This window comes from Pelodiscus sinensis, chromosome 3 (genome assembly GCF_049634645.1).
Source record: "Pelodiscus sinensis isolate JC-2024 chromosome 3, ASM4963464v1, whole genome shotgun sequence".
Taxonomy (NCBI): Eukaryota; Metazoa; Chordata; order Testudines; family Trionychidae; genus Pelodiscus; species Pelodiscus sinensis.
Genome location: NC_134713.1, coordinates 21,881,680 through 21,899,456, shown reverse-complemented (window position 1 = coordinate 21,899,456; position 17,777 = coordinate 21,881,680). Strand labels below are relative to the sequence as shown.

Below are 17,777 nucleotides of genomic sequence, written 5' to 3'. Positions count from 1 at the left end.
GCCCCTACATGCTGCTTTTCCGAGTTCCTTTCCAGATTGGGAGAAAGGGATTAAGGTCACCATATCCAGCCTAAGATATTGCCCAGCAGAGATGGCTTTTCCATATTTGCCTTTCTGTTTTCTTGCCCAGGTAAGGTTTAGGTAACATGACCCAGACTGTACTGTGAGGGAGACTGTACTGTGAAGACAGGGCTGGCCAGTCCCTCTCATCCCTTCCCCCCGCACACACACACGCATGCACACACACCCTAATAATGCAGGTAACAGGCCATTTTTCTTTCTTCTCTAGTTGGCCTAACTCAATCATTTTGAATACTGGAGAGCACTAACCACTGCAAAATGTTTCACAAGAAGAAGAGGAGCAGAGGGGACACTTTCCCCATAGCAAATGCAGCCTGGAATCAACATAGGGAATTAAAATACAGGACTATGTAGCACTTTAAAGACTAACAAGATGGTTTATTAGATGATGAGCTTTCGTGGGCCAGACCCACTTCCTCAGATCAAATAGTGGAAGAAAGTAATCACAACCATATATACCAAAGGATACAATTAAAAAAAATGAACAAATATGAAAAGGACAAATCACATTGCAGAACAGGAGAGGGATGCAGGGGGGGATGCATAGGGAATTAGACAGTACTGAGCCAATGATTAGTCAGAAATTATCTGCCTCCAGCAGAAAATTGGAAGGTAGATAAAACTATAGAGAAATCCAAGGGTGTGTATTCCACTGCTGCCAATGATTAATGGGTTGGCTCTGCCCCAAGATGCAAGCAGGCAGACACACTCATAGTAATGAATTTGTGACCTCTGCACAAACAAGACATTAACATTTCAATGAGCTCTTTTGAGCATACTAGAAACAGCAGACATCTTGTTGAAAAGTGACAGATCATGAAAATAGATGGATGAATAGGTGCAGTGTCCATTCAAAGTAAATGGCTACATATTTTTTTGTAAAGGTTATGCTAATGATAACAAACAGAACATTTACAAATAAGGTGCTAATTATTAATACACAAGAGAAGAGATTTAAGTATTCCATTAGTGCATGACAAGTGTGTGGAACTGAGACCTTTGGACAACTGGACACAACAATTAATGGACTTCTACTCAGAAGTTTTGTAATTTAGTTTTTATTTTACACTTTGTTTTCTATATAAAATTGCTTTCTTCCTATCCTACACCCCCCTTACCCTCCCCCAACCCCGGACACACACACACAAATCCATGCTCTGTAGGCAATTAGCTGCTTTCAGATTTAAGTAGGGAGCTTAGGAGTTTCCAACATAGCTGCTATCAATTGAAAGATTTTTAAAAGCATTTTAAAGCAACTCTTTAAATCAAACAAATGTCCAAAATGTACCTCTGAGTGCAGCCTTAGGAGACAGATTAGGGGACAAAGAGCTGCAGGCTTAACTTACTTTAAATATACATATACTTTTCAAAAAGAAAAAGCATTTTCTGAAAATGTAAGATAAAACAGAGTGATTCAGTTTACTTTTTCTATCCTGCATTTTATGTACATATGGTGTATGATTACTTGTTATGTAGACAGATGATCAAGACAGACTAGGGCCATGTTCTTCATGAGGATAACTACCAAAAGTAAAGTAATATCATTGAATATATTTCATTTTCCTCTGAATAGATTTAATTAAAATTTAAAAAATCCACTCAGATTCAGGCCTTCAACATTTAAATTTCCTTCAGTGCTGATATATAGGAAGCTCAGGGTACATCTAAACTACATCCCTCTTTCAAAAGGCGGATACAAATTAGTCATATCGAAATGCAAATGAAGCCAAGATTTGAATGTTCCGCACTTCATTTTCATAATCACGTCATGATTTTTTTTCGAAAAACACTATTTCGAAAGTGAAACCACAGTCTAGACGCAGTTCTTTCAAAAAGAAAAGCCTTTTTCGGAAGAATCTGTCTTTCAAAGTAATGTTTTTTGAAAAAACACTGACGTGATTATACAAATGAAGCACGGGAAATTCAAATCCCGGCTTCATTTGCAATTTCAATATGTCTAATTTACATCCCACTTTCAAAAGAGGGATATAATCTAGACATAGCCTCAGTGCTCTGACTCAGAGTAACAGGTATTCCTGAACCCCAACCTAACATTATAGGCCTGCTCCTTGACAGGTGATCTTCCTTGGACTTTTTTATGGGTGAAACAAGCAGAGGACAGGATGGCAAATCTTAGAATGTTTTCAATCTTCTTCAGACTTTGTGAAAACTAATGTCTACCTTTCCTTAAAAAAGCTGCCTCCATTATACAACAGATCCTAGAGTTGCTACTGAATCTCCATAAATAATAGAACTACAGTTTTATCAATACCAGAGTTATGAACTGAGAGGTCAACCACACCCCTCATTTGGAACTGGAAGTACATAATTAGGCAGCAGTAGCAGGGAAAGAGAAAGTAAACACAGTACAGTATTGTGTTAAATGTAAATTAATTTTAAAGAAAGGAAATGTTTGAAAAAGCTTTGCCAAAATAAGGAAACGTTCTGTGCTGGTTTCATTTAAAATGATTAAAAGCAGCATTATTATTCTGCACAGTAAAGATTCAAAACTTTATTCAGTTACTATTCAGTTGTAAACGTCTGAAATAATAACCATAACGTTTGGTTCAAAGTTGTGGACATTGAGAAATATGAACTTCCATTCCAGAGGGTGTTCGTAACTTCTAGGTTCTACTTTAAAATTTTGATAAACACAGCCACAGCCATGAGAGCCAGCAAGCACCTGTGCTAGATGCAACTGCCCTCAATATGACACCATCACCATCACTTGAAACACCTGCACTTAGTCTAATTGCCTACATGTTTATCACTGAAAGTTTGCTACTTCTCTCTTCCAGGAAATAAAATAGACAAAGAAGTGAGCTCTTCTTCACCAGCTTCAAGTTTTGCTTGCCTAATATGAATTATCATTACTATTAACTGGTAAATCCTGTATCAGAACACTGCTTGGCTAATTTGGCTTTGCCTCTTACAGCCTCCCCACTGCAAATCATCCTGAGGAAGGTGGAAAACAACTAGTGCAAACCCTTGAAAGAAGATACTCTGTCAGTCCCATTAGAGATAGACAGGAAGATGCAAGGATGTTGTTATTCAACCAACTAGTCATGAACAGGATGGTAGTAATCACTTACCCTATGTATAGGTGCTGCCTCTATGAAATGTGACTCAAAATGCCTGCCATGGGGTTCTAATGGTCTCGAAAGTAGAAGAGATAATCCATGCCAATTTACCTATAAACCACGAAGTCAGACATTTCTGAGGAAAAGCTCTCTGTCTCCTCCTTCTACACAGGCGGGGTAGAGGGGACAATTTGCCCTCAGTTTTCTCAGGGTGTAATATTCAGGATTCAAAAGATCTGCCTCAGGCCATGCAGTAGCTGGAAGTGTAGCAACTGCTACATGTGCATCAATGTTAGCTGTGTAAATGCCACTGTCTAGCAGGGCTTTGCTCATCAGTCAAATATACAAAGGATTGTTTTTCTGGTGAAGCTGGTACAAATGACTGGATATCACTCAAATTATAGGCTATGGGGATAATAAAGCCAATCAATAGATCTTGCTGTTAAGAATTTGTATTGTGGACAAAGAACAGAATAGAATGCAAGATACCATATGTATGCTGTAGTCATAAATTTTAACATCACAGCAACATTGATTCCCCTCATGTATCAAAAGAATTAGACAAAAGATAGTTTTAGTTACCCCAAGAATATTTGTTGTAGCAAAGAGGACTCTAAATTACATGAATTTCTTTTCCCCAAATTAGTTTATTAGTCAAATAAAACCAAGCTACTTGAAATTTCTTGTGTACGATCATGTACAATGGGAATTTTTTGATGTTTTCAGCAGAGGTATCTCAAGGATGTATTTACAAAAAAAGTAAGAGGTAGCGGTTTCACTTTTTCTGGCTCTACCTCCAAACAAAGCGTTCCCAATGAATTCTAAATTTGTTGGTCTTGGCAAGGACGAATGCACCTTTCGCAAGGATTTTTTTGAAAGACTGAAGGAAAACTTAAGGGAGAAATTAGAGTCACTTAAAAGCACTTTTATGTATGTTAAAGGACTTTACACGTCTGTGTTTTCAGAGTCTAGGAAGTCTACATCACCTGCATGCCAATTTCTTGAACTTTAAGTAGCTCCGGTACCTCCATTGAACAGAGGTACCCAGGAACCCATTAAGGGAACACTATAACCAACATTACTTCCTGGCTACAATGCTTTTGCAAAGTAACAAAACCTGGGATTCCTGGGATAACCAGGGCCGGATTAAGGCATGGGATAGCCGAGCAGCTTCCCGGAGCACCAACCTATGGGGGGGCGCCTGATAGCAGCTGTAAAGGGGCATGCAGCGTCCTTTATAGCTGCCATCAGGCACCCTGTGCCCGGCTCGTGGGCTGCTACAGCTCCCAGTGGCCACCCTGCAGCGGCCACGCAGAGCGGGGGCTGCATTAACCCCTGCAGTGCTGGCCAGCAGCACCCTTCCCCCTGCAGCCGCGGGGTCCTGCACGGCCAGGTTCAGCCTGCCCTGGGCTGTGTGCCAGCGGCGGTAGCTGGGCTAGGCCGGGCACGTGCATCCTGCTACCGCCAGCTCCGCGCACCCTCCCCCATGCACCAGGTGGGGACAGGGCCACGCATGTGCCCTCCCCCAACCCGGGGCGCAATTAAACTGTCTGCCCTGGGCACTGGAATGGCTCGGTCCAGCCCTGGGGATAACTACATTCCTCTGTGTGAAGCTACAAATGTGCAAATCTAGGTGAAGGACTGGGTCAAACCTTTTCAGCATCTGCACACTCTCCAGCCTTCATTGTGTAGATATGAGGGAAGTAGAAGGAGCGTAAGTTCCAACTATGTTAAGATGCTAGACTGTGATGTACTACAGATATCTACTACTACATTCACTGAGATATGAATAAAAAAGGTCTTGGAAACAGAGTACCAGTTGTTGGTTTTTTTATTTTTTAAAAGGAGTTCAGAAGAGTCAAATTTTAAGACTCTAGTATCTCAAATTAGGCACAAATTCCCATTTAGGCAGCTAATCAGCCTGCTTGATTTTCCAAGATGTTGAACACCCACAAATATCATTGGCTTGGAAGAAAAAAAAAAACAGGCTCATTCCTTAGGTGCTTAAATACAGAACTGAGACCATCTAATTTGAAATTGTTTGTCTTAACCATTTTATTCCCAAGACATGCTAAACTTATCTATACTAACAGCCCTAAATGCTCTGGGCTGTCATTACAAAGTTCATCATATTTTATGAAAGCTATCTGAATAGAAATAAAAACAATATTGGCTAACAGTTCAAAAATGAAATGTCAAGTTCAGCAGGGCGCTGTTTAAGTTACATTGAGTTCTGGGATTTTGGAAGTTCCCCTGCTTTCAAAAACAATGAAAGGTATTTTTAAAGGGGAAAGGGGAGAAGCAGTACATGGGAGAGGGGACCTGCTCAAGAAAAAAAAAACCACACACACACACACACACACACACAGTAACATGCACAACTGCTGTAAAATAGAACTCCTTCCATGTTCAAAATTGACTCTGTTACTTTAAGGAGACTCCCAAGTATACACTAAGAATTCGCAACAAGTTTTTTTTTTTAATGCTTTCTTTGTACTCCTTGAAGAAGGGCCTCCATGGGCAACAGTAAAGTCTGGTAATAAATCCTTTATGAGAGAGAAAAGTCAGAGCCTGCTGAGAACAGCCTCAGGTACTCAAGTTCAGTCTATTAGCCCTTAATTTAAACTTGGCCAGACCCAAACAATACAATGCCCCTTGAATTAACAAAATACATATTAGGGAATTCACAGTAAGTGCCAATGAAAGTCTTTAAGTTGTGATACTTAAGAGTCACATGACCAATAGGAAGCCATATGAGTTGCGGCTCCGTATAATTTATTCCATTAAACTCAAAATGTGGTGGGATAAGGAGAAGACGTATATAAGGTGTATAATTAATCCAAATCTGTTTGAATGAGAAAACGAGGTATTGGTGATGCAAACGTTTCAAGAATGCTCATTTCTTTTAATGCTGGAAGTAAAGTAAGATTATCCTGGCAGTCGTTTATTAAAATGATATGGCTTACATTTATCTGCAAGGCTTTTGAAATGACTTTTTCCCCCACTCATAGGAGACAAGACTTGCTTCCTGAAGTGGCACAGCACTGTCTTGGGCACTGATATTTGATTTCAAGTTTGGAGTGAAAGATGATAATGGAAGCTGCAGAATCGACTCAAGTGTTATATTGAGGTATGTGCTGTGATTAAACAGCTTTAATTTTTCCCCGTCTACAATTTTAATTTGTCTAGGTGCTTTTGGCACTGATCACAAATCACAGTACCTGCCTGACTCAGGAAAACTACTCCTGTGTATGCTGAACTCCCTTTGCTTGCAAGACACTATTACATATAAGTATAATGGCAATTTTAAAATATTACCCTCATAGCTCTTATTTCTATCTGCAGATCAGAAGTATGCTTCCTTGTAAATATAACGCAGGCACACACACACACACACACACACAAAACTTCCACATAACTCAAACTGATCAGATAGCTAGTTGTGTAAACAAAAAACAAAAAAAAATGAGGTAAAAATTTTTCTGTACCTGAAAGTCACAGATGAAAATTAAGAAAATGGAATTGGTCAACTTTTTGTGTGAAATGTTGACATTTCAACATGGCAGTGCTGCCACCTCACCAGCACCTTTACTACAGAGCAGCTGCAGATGCTTTAAACAGCAGGCTGCTAATTGCTAAGCAGTTTGGGCAGGGAGGAGCATCACACGCTGTCTCCACCCAGTAGCAAAAACGCTCAGCTGTCATTGGCCAGTTTCCAGCCAATAGGAAAGCAAAGTTACTCACCTCCAGTGCAGTAACTGTCGTTCTTCGAGATGGTGTTCCCACGGGTGCTCCACTACCCGCCCTCCTCCCCTCTTTGGAGTCCTCCTTTTCTCTTGTGTTTTACAGACTCCGAGGCAAGGAGGACTCCAAAGAGGGGAGGAGGGCGGGTAGTGGAGCACCCGCGGGGACACCATCTCGAAGAACGACAGTTACTGCACCGGAGGTGAGTAACTTCGCTTTCAACTTCGAGGATGTCCCCATGGGTGCTCCACTATGGGTGACTGCATAGCAGTGGTCACCAGAACGGAAGGAGAGCAAACAAGTCCCTATTTATCCGCTGTGGAGAGCGCCGCAGTCGCCAGTGCCCCATCAGAGCGAATGCCCGAAGATATAGAGTAATGTTTGGCAAAGGTTTGGTGTGATGACCAGGTGGCCATCCTACAAATATCCTTGTGGGGGACCCCTTTAAGGAAGGCTGTCGAGGTCGCCTTGGCCCTGGTAGAGTAGGCGTGTGGTTGGGCGGGAAGGGATAAGTGCTTTGCTGCATAAGATTGTGTTATGCATGAGGCTATAAGGTTTGAAATCCTCTGGCAAGATAACGGTTGACCTTTCGACCTATGTGCCAAGAAAACAAATAGGTGGTCCATATGTCTAAAGGGACTGGTGTGGTCTATATAAAAAGCTAGGGCCCTCCGGGCATCCAGGGACCGTAGGGCCGCTTCCCGTGGTAAGGAACGGGGCTTCGGGAAAAAAACTGGTAGGATTACTGGCTCGTTGACATGGAAATGGGAAACAATCTTAGGTATGAATTTTGGGTGCAGTCTCAACACTACCCCATCTTTGAGAAAGATTGTGTATGGTGGCGTAGCTGATGTTATGACAAGTAAGAAGATCATTTTCATAATGAGAAGATGTAAGGGTACAGTCACCAGAGGCTCGAACGATGGCCTCATTAGGGCATCGAGGACTATATCCAGGTTCCACATCGGCGATACTGGGTCATGCGGTGGGGTTATGTTGGCGAGGCCCTTGAGAAAGCTCTTTGTGGTAGTGTGGGCGAAGATGGAAACGCCACCCACAGATGGTGGAAAAGCCGAGATCGCTGCCAAATGTACCCTGATTGAAGCTAATGCCAGTCCTGTGTCTTTCAGGTGCATCACATAGTCCAGCACCAGTGGAATAGATGCACGTTTCGGAACGTGGTGGTTCGTGACACACGAGGAGGTGAATCTGCACCACTTATGAAGGTAAGTTTTCCTCATGGCTTGTCATGTACTGTGTATAAAGACGCGTTGGACTGGTGCCGAGCAAAGTGATTCGAATGGGTTCAGCCAGTGAAGAGCCATGCTGTCAGGTTCAGGGTGTGTATCTGGGGGTGTACCAGGTGTCCTTGGTTCTGAGTGAGCAGGTTTGGAAGTGTTGGGAGGTGAAGCGGTGCACGCGCAGACAGGCGGTGGAGGAAGGGGAACCAGTGCTGGCGAGGCCAAGCTGGTGCTATGAGAATGAGCCTCGCCCTGTCCGCTTTCACTTTTTGAAGGACCCGCGGGATCAGTGGTATGGGAGGGAAAGCGTATAGCAGGGGTCCGTTCCAGCTGATAAGAAAAGCATCCCCCATGGATAAGTGACCGAGACCCGCTCGGATGCAGAACTCGTGGCATTTTACATTGCAGGATGTTGCGAAGAGATCCACTGTGGGAGTCCCCCAGCATTGGAAGAGCTCTAGTAGGATACCGTCGTGCAATTCCCACTCGTGTTTTGCATCAAAATGCCTGCTTAAGAAGTCTGCAGTCACGTTCGTGGTGCCAGGTAAGCAAGATGTCGTAGGTGTTAGTCCATGGCGAATGCACCAATTCCAGAAGCGGATAGCTTCCGTGCACAAAGAAGGGGAGCGAGTGCCATCCTGGCAATTGACATAATACATGGCCGTGACATTGTCCGTGAGTATCCTCATCATGGTGCTCTGGATGTGTTTGAGGAAGGATTTGCAGGCGTTGAAGATGGCGCATAGTTCTAAGAGATGTATATGTAGTCGTGCTTCACGTGGGGACCATTGGCCCTGTACTGAGAGAGGTCCCATGTGTGCACCCCATCCTAACAGGGAGGTGTCTGTCGTGATTTGATGGAGGGGTTGTTGCTAATGGAAGGGTACCCCAATAGAAGATTCTTGCGGCTGGTCACCATCAGAGTGACCGTGTGATGGAAGGTGGAGGTGCTACTGGCCTGTGAAGGTCATATCTGGTGTGGTTGTAGACCAGTGTCAGCCAGTATTGGAGTGTGCAAAAGTGTAGTCTTGCGTATTTGACCACGTACGTCATGGCGGCCATATGGCCCCTTAGTCTGAGGCATGTTATGAGTGGAATGGCGAGGCTGAGGGAAATGAGATGAATTAGGTCCTGGATGGTTTGAAATCTTTGGAGAGGTAGAAAGGCTCTGCCTTCTAGCGATTCCAGGTGGGCACCTATGAACTCGAGGTTCTGGGTCAGGTGTAAAATGGACTTTTGCTCGTTGAGAAGGAGACCAAGCGACTGGAAAACTTGCCGGGTGAGTTGGACCATGAGGGAGACCTCGAGTGCTGAAGGAGGCTGGAGTAGGCAGTTGTCCAAGTACGGGAAGATGCCATCAAAGGAAGGCTGCGACTACTGCTAAGACCTTTGAGAATACCCGGGGGGCCGAAGAGAGTCCGAAAGGAAGTACTTTATATTGGAAGTGATCTTTTCCGACGACAAACCACAGGAATCTTCTATGAGCTGGATGGATAGGGATGTGGAAGGTCCTGGAGGTCGAGGGAGGCAAACCAGTCTTGGTGGTCTAGTGAGGGAATTATGGCAGTTAAGGTGATCATTTTGAATTGCTGTTTCCGCAGGAATTTGTTCAGCTGGCGGAGGTCTAGGATGGGACGCCAGCCTCCAGATCTTTTCTGGGGATGTATCTAAACTACATGGCTCCATTGATGGAGCCATGTAGATTAGGCTGATAGGCAAAGGGAAATGAAGTCGCTATTTAAATAATCACGACTTCATTTAAATTTAAATGGCTGCCGTGCTGAGCCGACAAACAGCTGATCAGCTGTTTGTCGGCTCAGTGCGCTAGTCTGGACGCTCCCGCGCCGACCTGAAAGCCCTTTATTGACCTCCCCGTTATGCCTCATAGGATGAGGTTTACCGGGGAAGTCGATAAAAGGCTTTCATGTCGACAGGGGAGCATCCAAACTGCCCCGATCTGCCCACAAACAGCTTATCGGCAGAGCGGGGCAGCCATTTAAATTTAAATGAAGCCGCGATTATTTAAATCGCGGCTTCATTTCCCTTTGCCGAACAAACAAATCTACATGGCTCCGTCGATGGAGCCATGTAGACTAGACGTACCCTAGGTGAGGAAATAATGGGAGTAGAAGCCCCTGTTTTTGAAGTCATTTGGGACTGGTTCTATGGCACCCAGTGAAAGAAGGCGGTCGACTTCCGCTCATAGGAGGGCCTCGTGAGAGGGGCCCCTGAAAAGGGATGGAGTGGGGGGGTGGTTGGCGGAATTGAGGTAAGGGGAATGGGGTAACCCGTCTGAACAATTTCAAGTACCCATCTGTCTGTGATGATTCTGGCCCATTGATGGAAAAAGGACCTCAACCGATGGTGAAAAGGTTGGGTAGGACAATTCATGGTACTGCCTGTGACTGTTTGCTTGCCCGCCCCTGACCAAAGCATCAAACTTGCTGCTTATTGTTGGGGGGGGAATGTTTGGCCTGCCATTTGCGTTGCGGCGGCGTTGAGGCCTCTGGCACGAGCGTTGGTTATCGAAGGCCCTTTGTTGCTGGTGTTGCTGTTGCCATTGGTGTTCAATGTAGGAGTAGTCGTACCTACGTTGGTATGGTGTGTATCGGCGCCTCCTGAAGGGCGGGTGTATACATCCCTAACGTTCGGAGGGTCTTTCGGGAGTCCTTGGATGAGTGTAGGACCGTGTTTGTGTTTGCCGCAAAAAGCTTGTCTTTGTCAAAGGGTAAGTCCTCGACCTTAGTCTGGAGTTCCTTAGGGACCCCTGCCGCTTGAAGGTACGATGCTCTGTGCATAACTATAGCGGTAGCCATAGAGCGTGCAGCAGTGTTGGCGACGTCCATAGCCATTTGAAGGGACGTTCGCACTGATGTATAGCCTTCTTGAATAATAGACTTCAGTATGGATTTCTTTGAGTCTGGCAAGTGGCCCATGAGAGGAGTCAAGCGTGAAAAGGTGTCAAAGGTGAGGTTAGAGAGGTGCGTCGAATAATTGGCAATTCTCAGGAGCAAAGTTGCAGCCGTATAGACCTTTCTGACTAGGAGGTCCAGCCTCTTCATGTCCTTCTCAGAAGCCTGTTTGAAATGTGAGGCCTTCGCCCTCTGTTGGGCTGCATCAACGACTAAGGAGTTTGGCTTGGGATGGGCAAAGAGGAATTCCATCCCTTTAGGAGGCATGAAATACTCTGTCAGCTCTTTTGTTAGTCGGTAGAGCGGATGCCGGAGTGTGCCATATTTCGTTGGCAATTTCCAGAATGCCCTCATTGAGGGGAATGGCCAGGCGAGACCTGTGCTGGGGCTGGAGGTTCCTGAAGAGTTTATGCTGTTTGTCCTTAATCTCCTGCAATGGTATCTCCTGGGTGATGGCTACCTGTTTAAATAACTCCTGGAAATGACGGAGATCATCAGGAGGGGAGGCATTGCCTGGAGTGAGTGCTTCGTGTGGCAGCGAGGAATGAGGTGGAGAAAGCCCAGTTGGTTGGTCCGCGAAAGGAACGTGCTCTGACTCAGATGGAAGCTGAGAAGACGAAGCCGTCCGTTCCAGTGGGGTGAGTGGAGCTGGAGTTGGGGAGAGCCTGGATGAAGCATAGCCATGTGTAAATTGTGAGCGATAAGAGTACCTGCTGCGAAAGTCTCTGGAGTAACGGTTGTTGTAATGATAAAACTGGTCATGCGATGAGCATCTGTCCAGATAGCGGGTATGCGAACGATACCGATGACTGCGTGGAGAGTATGGTGAGAGAGAGCGGTTGTATGACGCCCTGGAGGATGCAGGAAAGAGAGAGTCGTCTGTCATCATCTCTTTGATGAGAGGGTCCAGCAGCCAGGAATGGAGATAGGAGCCTGGACGGGGCAGGAGAAGACCTGCGGTGGCTCCCACGGTAGTATGGGGAGTGCCATGCTGGAGGAGATGCTGATAGTGCCAGGGAGAAGAGGAGGGAGCGAGAGCGGCTCTGGTGTGAAAAGAGAGGAGCAGGGCTCATCGCTCCAGCATGAGCGGCGTGGGCAGAGGTGCCAGTATGCGCTGCAGTCCCTGGTGCCGGCAGTTGAGAGATCGCAGGAGCCAGTGTTGCGGGGGAGACCAGGCGCATCGGCACCGAGAGCTCTGGCACCACAAGGTGGTTAGAAGGCGGTGCAGGTGCCGGCACTGTCCCTGGTTGTTCCGGGGGAGCACTCATTGGTGGCTCAGGGGTCGGTGCTGGTGGCACAGATGCGGGCTGAACCAGCGGCACCTGTGATACCGGTCTTTGGAGGCTCCCACGGACATTTGGCTGAGGCACACGGCTTTACAATGCCGGACGCTCCTGGTCTGTCTCCCTGGCTCTCCCTGCCACGTAAAGCAGGTGGCAACGATCTAGTAGGGGAGAGCCTGGTCTTCTTCTGGCCAGAGGCAGCGGGGGATGAAGCTCACCTCTTAGGGGGCTGATCCCCGGTGTCATTTCGCTGTGGCTGCAGGGCTGAATCAAAGAGGAGCATCCGCATCCGCAGCCTCCTCTCCCTGTCCTTTCTAGCCCTGGAGGTTAATTTACAACGAGTGCATTTCTGAGGAACGTGAGTTTCGCCCAGGCATTTTATGCACTCTGCGTGGCCGTCAGAGGCAGACATTGCCTCCCGGCAAGAGCCGCATTTCTTGAAGCGGTCGACATGCCGGTTTGATTCCGTGGTGAGAGGCTCCTTCCCGAAGTCAGGGAGAAGTGAGTTTCTCACTTTCTCTTAATGTAGAAGTAGTAGTAGTTTGTTCTTAATGTTCTTTTTTTTTTTTTTTTTTTTTTTTAAAACCAGCAATTATATACAGAAGACAGTCGGGAAAACAGCTGAGAGGGACGGAGCGCTGTTAACGTGGTTTTTTTTAAACTTATGGGGCAGAGGGGAGAAAGGAGAAGGGAGAAGTTAAGAACAGCGAGAGGCTACAGCAAGACTAGCCTCCAGAGGTTAAAGTGAGAAGCGCAGTTACAAGCATCTGCAGCCTAAGGCGGTCTTGAAGAATTGACGGGAGGCCAGACCACGCGCCAAGGAAAAGAGCGCGAAAGCCGCGAGCCTCACGGCACATGCTTAGTCCGGCTGAATACTGCTCCTAACAAGCTTCCGTCTGCGGCGCCAGGGCAAGCCCAGCATCCATAGTGGAGCACCCGCGGGGACATCCTCGAAGAAGAACTGAGAAATCTTACTGAAGACAAGGGCAGTGAATGAAGCCTCCTCACTCTCCTCACCCCTCCCCGTGCTGCAGCAGGGCCACATGGAGCAGCCCACCCAGCACATAAGCAGGGTTCCTGCAGAGCTGCTGACCGAAAGCCACCTAGGTAATCACCTCCCAGGCAGAGCCTGACTCTGGCATCCCACCCCCTCTATCCATCCAACTACATGCCCAAGGCTATCCCCTCTCCCCACTTTCTCCAAGTCACAACTCCCTCCCAGACCCTGCACCCCCTTCTGAAGCCCTCCCCCAGGCCAGAATCCTCTCTTGCACCCATAACCCATCCTGGACCATTCACCCCAAGCCCCTTCCCCAGATAATAACCCCCTTCTTCACCCAAACTCCTTCTTAGACCTCACTCTCTCCTACACTCCTCTCCTCTATCCCAAGCTCCCTTCTACATCTCACCCGTTGTCCCAGACACTGGACAGAAGTGCAGCCCTTGACCACTTACCAAATTCTTGGGAGTGGCCCCCCATTAAAATTATTGCCCATTCCTGCTTTAACCCCATTTTCAATCAACTGTAAAGCTAGATAACATTTTACAAATTTTGATTTGAAAAGGGCTGTTTTGTGAATTTTCACACAAATATTCAAGAGTCCCCAGCTCATTTTTCAAATATCTAGCATAGCAGAATCAAGTATTTTATGTCAAAAGAATTTGACACACAGAGGACAAAAAGATGTAAGGAGTAGGCGGGAGATAAGTGATCCAGATAAAAATAAGAGCCTTCAGCTGATGAAAAGGAAGAGCAGTTGGAAACAGATTGAAGTCCTCTGTGGAAAATTACGTAGTAGGATTTTTCACTTCCTTAAGTGAAGATGCCCTGCTACTATCAAATTACAGAATGACTGGTCAATCCAGAAACAACAGCTTTGGAGAATCAGTATTTAACAAACATATATCATGTTACTTTGCTGGAAGAGGATATGCAGCTGATCCCTACAATTAGATGCCTCAAATTTATGGACCGCTCACAATAAGGATGGAAAGTATAGAATCCTGCTGTTCTTTGGTTTCTCTTCCCCCATTCAGATCCTTTACCTTTTCTCTGCACAACTTTTGACCAATAGTTGCCCGTTTCCTGTTTAGAAGTAGGGCAATCATGTAAGCCATAGTTATATTTACTTTCAAAAAGATTGGTTGGATAAAGAAAGCAACAGGGATTGCAATCTTTTAAGACAATTTGAATCCATGACAAAGTGATACACACTCTACATCTGACATATCCTGTGGCCTAGCAAAGAATTGCAAGGTAAATTACAAAAGATATATATTTCTGAGTTGATGCAGAGATTACATGCATTTATGAAGAGAGGACAGTGTCCTGCTAAGTCTCAAAAAGCAGAGAACAGAATCTGCTGACCTGAAACACCATTTATTTGACAAATAACATTCTAATCTAATAATTCTCAAGAGTGTTGCATATTTGTTTGCATAGTAACTTCACACCTAAGAAAGTTACTGAACAGCAGTTATTCTATGAAATGGCTGAAATAATATTTTTGACTCAGTTGGACTTCATTTTAACTACTACAAGGAAAACAGAACCCAAGGAAGGAACGTATTTAGCTAAAACCTACTCCTTCTAACCAGAATGTCTGACTTTAGAGATAGCACAGACGTGATATGTGCCTGGAATAATTTCTTGTAAATACATACATGCAGATTATCCTTCCTTTAAATGTATTTGAGATTCATCCAATCTGATATAAAATGTCTAATTTGTCCTATTTTATACATTGTATTGTATGCTGAATAAACTGAGAACCAATACTGAACTGATTTAAATACAAGCACATAATTGAAATAAACGTTTTTTCTGTGACAGGGGTTTCTCTTATCAAGAAAGGAATCTTTTCAGATCTGAGAAAATTAAGCCAGAAGCCAGGTGGCACCAGGGTAGAGCCAAGAGCCTGGTGACCTGCTGACAGACCCCAGGAGAATCCGGAGTCCACCAGCATAGGGGCCAATCTCCCTTATTGTGGCAAACACCCTTCTTTGGTAAAAACAAAAAAAAAGCAATGATGTAGCACTTTAAAGAAAACAAGATAGTTTATTAGGGGATGAGCTTTTGTGAGGCAGACCCACTTCTTCAGATCATATTCTGAAAGTGAATATGACCATTATATAACAGAGGGAAACAATGCTTTTCTTGCTGCGCGTCAGGATGGTTTCTTCCTGTGCCTTCAATAAGGCTTCTTTAACATATTGCCAGATCTCCTGGACTCCTTTCCCCTTCATATAAGTATCCCAGGGAATCCTATCCATCAGTTCTCTGAGGGAGTCAAAGTCTGCTCTTCTGAAATCCAAGGTGTGTATTTTGCTACTCTCCTTTCTTCCTTTGGTCAGGATCCTGAAATCTACCATCTCATGATTACTGCTTCCCAGGTTGTCACCCACCTCTACTTCCCCTACTAGTTCCTCCCTGTTTGTGAGCAGCAGGTCAAGCTGTGCATGGCCCCTGGTGGGTTCCTTCAATACTTGTACCAATAAGTTATCCCCAACATTCTCCAAAAACTTCCTGGATTGTCTGTGTACTGCTGTTTTGGTCTCCCAACAGATGTCAGGGTGATTAAAGTCCCCCAGGAGAACCAGGGCCTGCAATCTGGAAGCTTCTTTCAGTTGTCCAAAGAAAGCCTCATCCACCTGATCCAGCAGTCTATAGCAGACACCAACTACAACATGACCTCTAGTCTCTCAACAGTCTTTTCTCCCTCTAAATACTGAAGCTCTGAGCAATCATACTGATCTCTTACATACAATGCAACTCCTCCTCCTTTTCTCCTCCACCTGTTTTTCCTGAACATTTTATACCCTTCCATGACAGTGCCCCAGTAATGCGAGTCATCCCACCAAGTCTCTGTTATTCCAATCAAATCATAGTTCTTTGACTAGGCCAGGGCTTCTAATTCTTCCTGTTTGTACAGAAGTGCTACAAGCCTTGGAAACAAGACCCTTAGATAACCAGTTGATCGCCCTATCTTCTCCATCCAAATCAGGGGTCCTCCTTTGTTGCTTGTTCCTCCTTGTGTTCCTTCCCGGTATCCAACTTCCTCACTTACCTCAGGGATTTGGTCACTGTCCCCCAATGAACCTAGTTTAAAGCCCTCCTCACTAGGTTCACAACCCTTCCACGAAGATGTTTTTTCCTCTCTTCGTTAGATGGATCCCATCTCTTCCTAACAATCCTTGTTCCCATAATAGAGTCTCATGGTCGAAGAAACCAAAGCCCTCTCTCTGACACCACCTGTGCAACCATGCATTTGCTTAATTCGACAATCCCTACCCGAACCTTTTCCTTGAACCGGAAGGATGGACAAGACCACCACTTGAGCTTCAAATTCCTTGATCCTTCTTCCAGAGCAACATAATCTGCTGTGACCCGCTCAAGATCATGCTTGGCTGTATCATTAGTTCCTACATGGAGAAGCAGGAAGGGGAAGCGATCCGGAGGGTTAATCACTTTTGGAAGACTCTCGGTCACATCATGAATGGGTATGGGTTAAGGTTAGGGTAATCCCGGAAAGCAGCACACTTCGAGATTGCAGGTCTGGACCACAGAGGGATGACTCAGTCCCTCTTAGGAAGGAGTCCTCTACCACCACCACCACCCGTCATCTTCTTTTGGGGGTGGTAGTCGTGGAACCCCCATCCCTAGGACTATGCATCCCATGCCTTCCAGTAGATGGCATTCCTTTCTGATTTCTTCCCTGAAAGGTCCCTGACAAAGCATTCTCAACCGCAGTGCCTGTGAAGAGAGCCTGAAAGCGGTTGGTTACTTCTACATGAATCGGGGATACCTGAGTTGGCCGCCGCCTTCTTCTAGAGCTTACATGCTGCCAGTTTTCTTCCTTGTCCTGTATTGCCCTGACTGGCTCTTCAGCTTGCTGTGCCTGCAGAATTAAATGCTGTCTTCTATCGAGGAAGTCTTCATCCTCTCTGATGGAACGTAGGGTCGTTACTTGTGCCTCAAGTCCTCTATTTTTTTCTTCCAAAATGGCGACCAGCTTGCACTTAGTGCAGATGAAATCCCTTCTTTCTTCTGGGAGGGAGATAAACATGGCATCTGCTGTGCAGGTAACAGCAGCAGACCTATCAATATCCATACCTGCATTCTGAGAGATTCCTCAGTTATTAAATGCCTCCTTGAAGGGCAGGAGTGCAGTAGAAAATTTTAACAGAATTGCGAGTGTATTTTACACCCTTCCCAGTCCCCTTTCCTAGTCCTTCTCCAAACTCCTGTTTGCAGTCCCTGGTTGCTGACTCACTCCTTAATAAAGCCCTGGACTGCCTGATAATCAGGGGGAGGGGCTAAGACTCAACCAATGAGCAGAAGCTTCTAGATTTCAAACCCTGATAGAAGCTCACAGCTTCCACCTGTCAGCCACAGCACATACACTCTGGGGGGGAGGGGAGGGGGAGGAGAGGAGA

The 17,777-nt window shown here is 45.5% G+C and overlaps 1 protein-coding gene and 1 long non-coding RNA gene across 16 annotated transcripts in view; one reads left to right on the top strand and one right to left on the bottom strand.

The window, feature by feature from the left end:
• CYRIA (CYFIP related Rac1 interactor A) overlaps positions 1-17,777 on the bottom strand; it is a 78,800-nt gene that overhangs the window by 14,246 nt on the left and 46,777 nt on the right. The gene's annotated exons all lie outside the window — the stretch shown is intronic.
• LOC142827763 (uncharacterized) lies at positions 5,933-13,726 on the top strand. Of its 2 annotated transcripts, none has more exons than XR_012902502.1 (5): positions 5,933-5,987; positions 6,173-6,291; positions 8,036-8,131; positions 8,555-8,690; positions 12,931-13,726. It is a non-coding gene; the product is annotated as an uncharacterized LOC142827763 (long non-coding RNA). The 2 variants fall into 2 exon arrangements; XR_012902501.1 differs by having other exon boundaries at positions 5,960-6,083.